A 10,422-nucleotide genomic window follows, 5' to 3' on the forward strand; every position below is an offset into this window, starting at 1 on the left:
ATTTCCTAAAAATTATATATGTTAACATTTTACTTATTTTTTAGATAAAATTTTAAATAAACGATCCAAACCCAACCCAGAACATGTTTGTCAACCCAAATATTTCATAGTTGGGTTGAGTTGGATTCATTATTTAATAAAGGGTTATTTGGGTTTTAAAAAAATTTACAACTTAAATAATTGGTTTAAAAAGTACTTCAATCCAATTCATTCCAACCCAATCCACGAACATGTCTGTCAAAATTCTAAACCATTGACAACCACACAAACACGACATGAAGTGCAATTAATTATGGTAGTTGGTTGCAGCTGATTTGACATTTTCTTGTAGGACAGGCTTATCAACTTAAGACACAGTCAGTCCACATACGAACCGACTGAATTTCTTAGTAATGCTTCTAATTAATATGTGAGAAAGGAAAAAGGATTTGAGAGGTTAACGAAGACTTGCAAAAGTGGATCCCTCAATTATGCATATATGCACACCAACATTAACAATTTATCACAACAATAACTTCCCTATTTATCGATTTTATTACTCTTTCCATAAAGAGATAAGTGAGATTATGATCTTCAGAGAGAAAATGGATGAGAACCACCAAGAAATTACACCTCTTTTCAATTCTTCAGAGCCACAAAACAGCCAAGTTATAGTAGCAATGTCACCCGATGAAGAAGATATACGAAAGCTTTATGAGGCATCAAAGATTGGATGTGTACAAACCTTCAAGACTCTAATCCAACAACATCCGTATCTCATTCAAAAGGCTCTAATCTATACTTCTTCCATTACAGTTGAGAGTACTCCATTATTGCACGTCTCGATTTCTCATGGCCACCATGAATTCAATCGGTTGCTTTTGGATCACAACCCTCAACTTGCTGCTGAAGTTGACGCCTTTCAAAGAACACCACTCCACTTAGCTTGTGCTAATGAAGATATTGAGATGGTTGGAGCTTTATTGGAGAAGAACACAAGTGCTTGCTTGGTTGAAGATCATAATGGCTTCATTCCTCTTCATTATGCAGTGATGAGTGGCAAAATTGAGATAATGCAATTATTGATAAAAGCAAGGCCACAATCTGTGTTGATGAAGCTCAACAATAATGGTCAAACTGTTTTACATTTATGTGTACAAGGTAATCATTTGGAGGGAATGAAGTTGCTATCTGCTCAAACATTATTATTTGATTAAGATTTTCTCAACACAGTGGATGATGCGGGAAATACTATTTTGGATTTGTCTTTGATGTTACGACGAATTGAGGTAAGAAATTATTATTACATAGAATAATTCTTTCAATCATAACTAGCGGTTAGACATTAATTAAGCTACATTTAATTAAAAATTTCTAGGTACATGGAGGGTTTTTTTCTCTTTTCTTTTTTTCTTTTTTTTTTAGAAGAAATCTAATGTAGGTTTTTTTCCTTAAGCTAAGGTGCTGTTCATATATTATGCAGTTATATAATTTGTCTTTTAAAGGTGTCTCTTCTATGTTATATAAAAAGGGTTAGGCTGCAATACTACTGGAAATCTGGACTTTGATGTTAGTTGGAAAAACCTAAAAACAAATGTACAATGTTGGTTTCTTAAGAAAAAAAGAAAGAAAGAAACGGATCTTTAATGTCGGTTTTAACCTAGGCTATGGAAAGCTAATTGTTCACTTGAGGGGGGAAATCAGAATTGCTGTACTTTTTGAAAACGAGGCTTTTTGATCCTTTACTGACATGAAATTCGGGTGAAATTACAAAACCGTAATCCTCATGCATGCGGATATTGGCCTCTCGCTCGCTCCCTTTTCCTCCTCACAAATTGCTCTCATCTCTCCCTTTTTCTCAAGATCTCGCTCTTCGATGCTCAATCTCACTCTTTGGTCCGCTTTCGACACTCAATTTCATTCTGCAAGAAAAACTAAAATGAGGGAGAGAAGAAGAAGAATCGTTGGATCTGGTGGAGGAACTTAGACTTCTAGACTCGCTGGAGAAGGCTGGTTGAGTAAATTAAGTACTGAAGTTGAAAAGCAAAAATATAGAGGGAGAGTAACAAGGAAAGAAAAAGAAAGAAAACTCTCAAGACAGGGGAAGGAGAGAAAAAAATGGTGTAATTTTGTGAAATTGCTTGAGTATGATGTAAGCAAGAGGTAAAAAAACTTTTTAAAAAATAGAGCAAAAATCATTTTGGATTTCGGAAAATAGGTTTTTTAATCATTTTGGGTTGCATCTAGTCTCTATGTTCTCCTTTCATTTACGCACAAAAAAAATAAAAATAAAAAATATTTGCCATGTGTCAATATTATATTGAACAACTGTTTGGGTTGTATAAAGATAAGTGTAGTTTAGATAACACCCTTAAGTTTTTCTCTAATCAATTGTCTTGAAAGGAAATTATTGAATCAAGTTAAGAATGTTGAAATATAAATTTGATTGTGACTTAGAAGTATTTTGTCCTAATCTAAACAAAAGTCCAATTTGTAGAAGTATTATGTATTATAATATTCTAGATAAATTGCTTCTACGAGATGCTTAGAGTATAGTAGAGTTATCTAGAATATATAAGAAAAAAAAATTTAGAGAAGAGACATTTGTAACCATTAGAAATTGCATGAAGCTAAAAAATCAAAAGTAATCAATAACGCAAGTAGTCTCTTACTCAGATCTTTCTTTCAAATTATCTCCAACCTCTAAAAGTTTCTTTCTAACGAGAAGAGAGTACAGAAGATCAATTTTCTTAACTTCTGTTTTCCTCACTTTTATATAAGATAACATGCTTCAAAAAGATCATTATCATATCAATGTAGTCAAAACTATCCTACATTATTTGTTTTTCTTTTGCAGATGGTCGGGTATTTACTCTCGATTCCAGAAGTAAAAACTAGAAAAAACATGGAAAAATTTTCATCATCGAACGACACAAAAGAGAGCCTAGAATCACGAAATATCAGAAATAAGAGAAAACTCAAGAGACAAAGACGAGAATCTGTATCGTTGTGCGCCAAAAAACCGACAGGACGTTGGAAGGTATGGAGGAAGAATCTGGAATACAAAGGGAATTGGGTTGAAGAAGTGCAAGGCACAATGATGCTAGTGGCTACAGTGATAGCAACCGTGACTTTTCAAGCCGGAGTGAACCCTCCAGGCGGCGTTTGGCAACAAGACACTACATTCAATTATTCCAGTATTAACAATAGTACATATCCTTATCATGTATGGGCCATGGGCTTAGGTTTATACAGCCCGCTTGCTAGCTTCAGCAACAGCACAATTGTATTTGCAGCTGGAACTGCAGTAATGAGATACCAACAAAATAAATTGTACTGGGTATACTTATGGAGTAACACTGTTTCATTCTTGGCATCAATGAGCGTGATTTTGATGATCGTCGGTCGGTTTCCACTCGAGAATAGGATTTGTAGTTGGCTATTGGCCTTGGCCATGTGCGTAGCAGTGGTATCCTTAGCAATTGGGTATTTGCTAGGAATTAAAATGGTCAACCTCATGTCATTTCCTAATACTCAATACCATGGATTTTTCTTAACAGTTATGTGTTGGCTCGCGGTGGTTGGACTTGTTTGCCTATGGCATGTAACTCGCTTTCTCATTTGGATGGTCAAGATCTTATTCGACACTTTCACCTCTAAGTTCAAATCCCACAACTTCAATGTAATATGAATTATTAGCCAGCTTCTGTAGTATGTGTTTCACTACATAATTTTCTTAGTAGAGACTGCACTGATTTAGTTTGTATTCAAAATAAAGAAAACCTATATACATTAAAGGGGCAATTACAACTTTAATAAAAATATAAATTGGAAATTTGGGGTGTGTCTCTACTTTTTGTTTTTTTGCAAACATGGCAAATTCCATCCATGCGACCATGATGCACTGACTTCCGCCTTAAATTTGATTGCTATCTAATTTCTATGTGATTATTATTTGATTGCTATCTGGTTTTCATTTGATATGTATTGTTATATGATTGTTATCTGATTATTATATGACATACTAATTGTTAATAATACTAATTGTTGTTTGATTACTGTTTGATTGCTTTTTTATACTGATTGTTATCTAATTGTTATCTTATATTGATTTGTTATCTAATACTGGTTGTCAATAATATAGATTGTTATATGATAATGATTGTCAAATTATCAATGATACTAATTGTTACCTGATTGTTGTCTGATTACAACAATCAAATAGCAATCAATGATACTGATTGCTATTTGGTTACTATTTGATTACTATTTGATTGCTATCTAAATGCTTTTGAATACTGAGTACTTTGTGATTGCTATTTAATTATCATGCCATTTCTATTTGATATTTGGAGTCATAATTGAATAATTGATAAAATAATTATTTGATGTAGTTTGATATGAGATTTGAATTAAGGATTTGGAGAATTTGAAAGTTTTGAAATTTTAGAAATTTAGAATTGAAGTAGGAAATTTTGATTTATTGGTTTTAATATGAAATTTGAAGTTTGTAATAATATATATGAGAAGAAAAAGGGTAAAAACACACATGTTTAGAATGGATACATTTATAAGGAAGGAAATAACCTAAAAACTTCATTCAACATTATGATATTGGTCAACACAACTCGATTTAATAAAAACAAATCTCAAGAAAAAACAGAGAAAAGAAATATCAAAGTGTCTTCAACCAAAAAACTCTACGAAATCAAAGAAAAAGATATTGAACTGGTAATGTCACCAATAATCAAGATGGCAAAATCAATATGACTGTGAATCCACTTTTAAATGAGTTATAAAAATTAGGGCATTTAAAAACTTTGATAAATATTTTATTTTTTATTTATGACGATACCAACTAATAATCAAGGAGGAAGAATCTCTTAAATCAAATAAAAAAAAATTGTACTGGAGAAAAAAAAAAAGAGAAGAACGTGATATATGGGCAATTTCGGAGTAAATAATAAACGAAGTTTCAGATTTGAAAATCTTACCATATTTGCAAAATAAAAAATATGAGTGACACGCTCGCTTTATAGTATTTTTAAATTGCTATTCATTACAAATTCCCTATATTAAACTACATATTTTTGTTAGTATAAATAATGTATATGTATTTTATTAAAATAAATTATGGTTTATTCCTAATTATTATTTTCTTTTATAGTATTTTTCCTTCTATGTATTTTTCCTTTCTTGGTTTCTTTCCTATCTATTTTTTCCCTTTTGTATTGTATTCTTATCAAATTGATTATTCAACCCAATGTACTGTTGGATTTAGGAAGCAAACGGAAGCAAAACTTGAACATTAAACATTCTAATTCATTAATTTTTGCTTCAAACTAAGCATGCTTATAAACTAACAGAGTTTCGACACTATGCTTATAAACTAACAGAGTTTCGACACTAACCTTTGAAGTACTTCTTGAATCACGATCTTTAGCTGCAGTCTCCTTCTTCTTTGGATGTGAACCACCACAAGGTCTTTTCTACTATTCTCTAGAGCCTTAGTTTGAGTTGTGGGACTTAAAATAAGCTTGAATCAAAGAGAATTGGAGAGGAGGTTACTGATTTTACACAGTGTGAAGAACACTTCTTCAGACACAAATCTCAACATTCAGCGACGGTTTTTCTACTCATTCCACTTAAAATTCTAGCTTTATATTATTGTATGACTTTCATGCAACTAACAGCCTTGCATGAATCTCATGCTTAATTAATTGAGTTGAAGAAATGGTGGTTTAATGACTAAGGTGCTTGTACCTAAAAGTGGGGAAGTCCCACTTTTTCCATTTTCAGTTTTCTTCTTTTATTTTGATTTAAAAAATCATATTAATCAAAAAATTAAAATTTTAATAATTTTACAAAATTAATTAATTTAATAATTAATTTTCTAATAATATTAATAAATTAATCAAATAATATTATTAATTTAAATCAAATATTAAATTAATTCGTCACCAATTCCATTACCATGAATCTTTATTCATGAGTTTAATATTTAAATCATATTTAAATATTAATCGATTCTCCAATTTCGTTTAATTCCAATTTGGACGTTTCAAATCTACTTATCATGCTACTCTAAGGCTAATCCGTTTGTGAGCTAGAGGGACCTAGTGGACCTATAGATCATGGGCTCCAACAATCCATGATTAATTGGCTAAACTCTTTACACCAAATAAACCCCCATTCGTTAACTACTAGGTCACTCCACTAAAGCTCGTAGTTTCACTCCCTTCACTATAGATATATTGTGTCCACTCGATATAACCATGATTAGTAAGTTAACTCTTCACAGGTTGTTTGTAATAACGGCTGGATCAAAAGTTGTTATATCCCCAAGATTATCTCTTGTTCCTTAAGTCTAATTGATCCTCTAATAAACAATTGGTTTATGATCCGATCATCAAACTAAGTCCTCTCGAGCCAATGAGAGGGTGGGGCCCGTTGTTCAAGGCCCGGAGTCAACACTTAAGGGAATAACCTCTTTACTATCTTTGAAAGCGAGTAAGAGTAAATTCCATCTTGCATCTTATGTCCCCAGCTATCTACCCGGTCTTACCCCTGAAATAGGAGGCTTATTGAGCTGGTGCTATTGAGTCAACCCTCACCTATGCATATCTAAGTATAATCCCGAATAAACAGTAGTTTATAGTTCGCTCATGATTAAGGTCAAGTTACCTAGATCATCGTTTTGAAATAGTCAGTCTTAAACAGTAAACAGCGTTATAAATTAATAGTGACTTATTTTGTGGTCCGATCTTGTGCAAACTCATTGCACATGACGCCCCCACTCAGTGTCATCACATGTACGAATTAGGATCACTTCGTTTGTAGCACTTTACAACTCATTGTAACAACTATAGAGTGGGCCGCATCCGATAGTCTTACCAGTGTTGGGAATGATGCCCTAAACTCTCGTTGGGTCCTGTAGTTTGTAAACACAGTTTCGAATAAACGCTTGTGATGTAATAATATATGATATTTTCTTCACTTTTGTCTATCAACATTGGATGTTTTATTTGCTTTACCACAAACCAATAAACTAAGATCCCTGGTTGTCGTTTGTAACTTAAGCATGTATGTGATGACATACAGGTAGATCATGCCTTAAGTGATAACCAAAATGGTTTGTAGTATATGGATAGAGGAGGGAAACTTTATTCTGGTAATGCTACAAATATTGGCCGCATTGTAGAATAGTTACAAGTGTTGTGACTTACTATAGATGGTCTGATCCTGATCATTCATGTGGAGATATGTGAGCAGGGGTGTCATATACAAAGGAGTTTGTATAAGACCGGACAATGGAGTGTTATAGTCTCGTTATATAACGCAATTCATGACAGAGATTTCACTTCACTAGGATGACCATAGGTAACATGACCTCAATCTTGAGTGAATTGGAAACTTCTGCCTTTGAGGGCAGTCCTTTGATTTTCATGAGTGCGAGTGGCTAGATCGCCGACTCAAATCTACCACTTTGGGGATTCGTCTAATTTGGGAGCTGAGAATTCAGCTACACAAGATGGAATTCACTTCTTCCCCAAAGTAGGGGTAAGTAGATACATTACTCCCTTAAGGGCTGATTCCGAGAGTTAAACGATGTGGTACCACACACCTTCTCATGGCCCGAGAGGTGTCCACACATAGTAGGACTATGTTGTATTGTTAATTAGAGGGATCAGTGGTACTTAAGGAGTTAGATATAACTACAGGGGCAAAACGGTAAATTGGCCCAACTGTACTTACTAGCATCTGTGAAGGGTTATCGTACTGTTGATTGGTTATATCCGATGGACACAGAAAATATCTATGGTAAGAAGAGTGCAGTTGTCGATCTTTAGTGGAATGCCTAGTAGTTAACGGATGGTGGATCTCATGGCTAAAGAGTTTAGTCAGCTATTCACGTACCGTTGGAGCTTCGAGCCATAGATCCATAAGGTCCCCTTGCTAGCTCAATGAATTCAAGTTGAGAATCAATTTTTGGGTCAGTTTGAAGTGTCCAAATTGACAAGAGGGAGTTCGATTATATATGAATGATTGAACTGATCAATTATATATGATATAGTTGACATGATGTATGAGATACATTATTTGGAGGAAAATGATATAACTATGATTTATATCTAGTAGAGGAGAGAAGACTATGGTTCATATGTTGCATTTGATGTGATATTAAACCATAGGTTAATGAATATAATATGATTATATTTATTATCTAATTTTGACAATTATAGGATAATTGTGTCGGTTTTTTCTCCATAATAGTGAGATAATGGGAGGTTGCATTCAGTTTTCGTAACTGAAGAATAAAATAAAAATTATTTTCATTTTGCAAGATATCAGATATTTGCTCACGTGTAATGCATACTGCTTATCGCATAGCAAACCGAGAACCTACACGATAGCTCAACGTTTCTAAACATTCGTATTCATGCACGTAGTTTACTAAACGATCGCATAGGATTTGCTAAATGATCATTTAGCTTTTTCCTAAACGATCGCGCGCCCGAGCGTTTGCTAAACAATCGTCTATACGATCGTGACCCTTATACTAAACAATCGTATACCTTTACCTAAACGATCAATAATCGTTTATGCGATAGACACCTAGCTTGTCCCACTTGCTTGGTCGTGGTATACGATCTTCTCTTCCTTCTTCCCTCTACTAAATCCAATAGAGCCCACGCTTCCTGGATTCTCACACGGAGAATACCAAGGGTTCTAAGTGGTAGTGTCTACCTTGCTGCTATGTTCGTGAGGAGTCCGTTTGTTGGTAGACGACCGTGATTTGATGGACGATTGCGCTGAGCAAGATGAGCAGTTCGTTGATGAGAGCGAGATTTGAGGCGAAGAAGGGTTCTTCAATTAGTACGTATTTCGTTCTTTTTGTCATTTAAGTTCAAAGCATGCCTGTAATTTGTTGTTAAATACATATCTAGTTTATTAGATTGTGAATGCGGTAATTCTGACATAATGAGTTTAGAACGATCTCACTTCTAATCATAGGTACTCTTTAATAAGAGTTCCTTCAATTGGTATCAGAGTCAGGTTCTGATATTCCAAATACATTGACGCAAAGAATATCATTTACTTTCTCGGTGGGAAAAGCATGTCTGTTGTTTGTTTAATCGTTAAATAGTTGTGTGGATGTGGATTAATGGAGTTTCTGGGATGAAGCCTCTGGTTGTTTAAATTCTTTTACATTTGAAATTAATTGTATGGGCCCCTGCATTTTTGGGCATATTAACTTGTAATCAAGTCTATAATTTCAAAGTGTTTGAGTCTGTGAGTTGTTCGTGAAAAAGCTTCAAGGCAAGGAGTTGCTGTTCTTTGAGGAAGAAGACAACCAAGTGTTGTTCGGGTTGTGTAAACGATGGGGTAAAAAATTGTAGATTATAGGATACTCGGGAGCAGGTTAACGTGCGCACACTAGACGATCTTGTAGCTTAGCAAGCTTCATCGCTTAGTTACTAACTACACAATCGTGGAGTAAATCGTTTATTTATCGCTTGTTAAGTGATCGTCTAGACGAAAATGCTTCACAGCAACGTCTTCGTCTAAATGATCGTATAGGACTCGTATGTTTTTTCTTGTGCGCTAAACGATCAGGTACATCATGCTTCATCACATAGTTATTGGTACACGATCGTAGCTAAATAATCGTATATCCAACCGCGTTTACTAAACGATGGAAGATTCACCCAGGTGGTTCAAGACCCGATTCGCCTGTGAACTAGTTTGCTCGGCTATCATCAGCTTTCTATCCTATCGCTCTTAATTATCCTTTCACCTGGATGCGCCCACCATGTTGTACTGACAAAGTTGTGGTGATTCTTCTTGGGCGAATGTTTGCGAGCACGATCAATACAAAGTCTTGCGATGAAGTTGCGCTCGACCAATGTATTCCTATAATCGCAATCTCTACATTGCGTTAACGCATATTCTGCACAAAAATGTAAAGATTAACTGCTCTAATATGTTGGACGCATACGACCGGAATATTATAGAATTTATGCTTAATGGACGCAATTTAATATATTTCATCAACGCAATCCAACATTGTTTAAGAACTTAATACTATGATAACGTGCATTTCTACCCGTTATCACCTTGTGCATAGGCCAACGCATCCCTTGCACACAACTTAACTCTTAGCACGTGCACTTAGCATCATCATCTGGCCCTTCAAGTTGCTTGCTTGTTCAACCCAAGTAGCTGCCTGCTTGTTCAAAAGTTCTAGATTCAACTTATAATTTGAATAACTAATTTTCCAGGCCTTTTCTCATGATATTTTCTTCTATATACTTGCTCTAAAATGTCTTAGAAAGATTATCTTAAAATTTCAGCCTAGAACTCCAAGTGGTTTGGTCGGAGTCCTCAAATCATCAATATTAGCTCAAGCTTACCCGAGAGCTCGACCTTCAGCTGGATTCT

At 34.5% G+C, this 10,422-nt stretch overlaps 1 pseudogene; it reads left to right on the top strand.

Annotated features, from left to right (window-relative positions):
- Positions 1-401: 401 nt before the first annotated feature.
- Positions 402-3,798, top strand: LOC120072052 (annotated as a pseudogene).
- Positions 3,799-10,422: the final 6,624 nt, after the last annotated feature.

This window comes from Benincasa hispida, chromosome 1, assembly GCF_009727055.1.
Source record: "Benincasa hispida cultivar B227 chromosome 1, ASM972705v1, whole genome shotgun sequence".
Taxonomy (NCBI): Eukaryota; Viridiplantae; Streptophyta; class Magnoliopsida; order Cucurbitales; family Cucurbitaceae; genus Benincasa; species Benincasa hispida.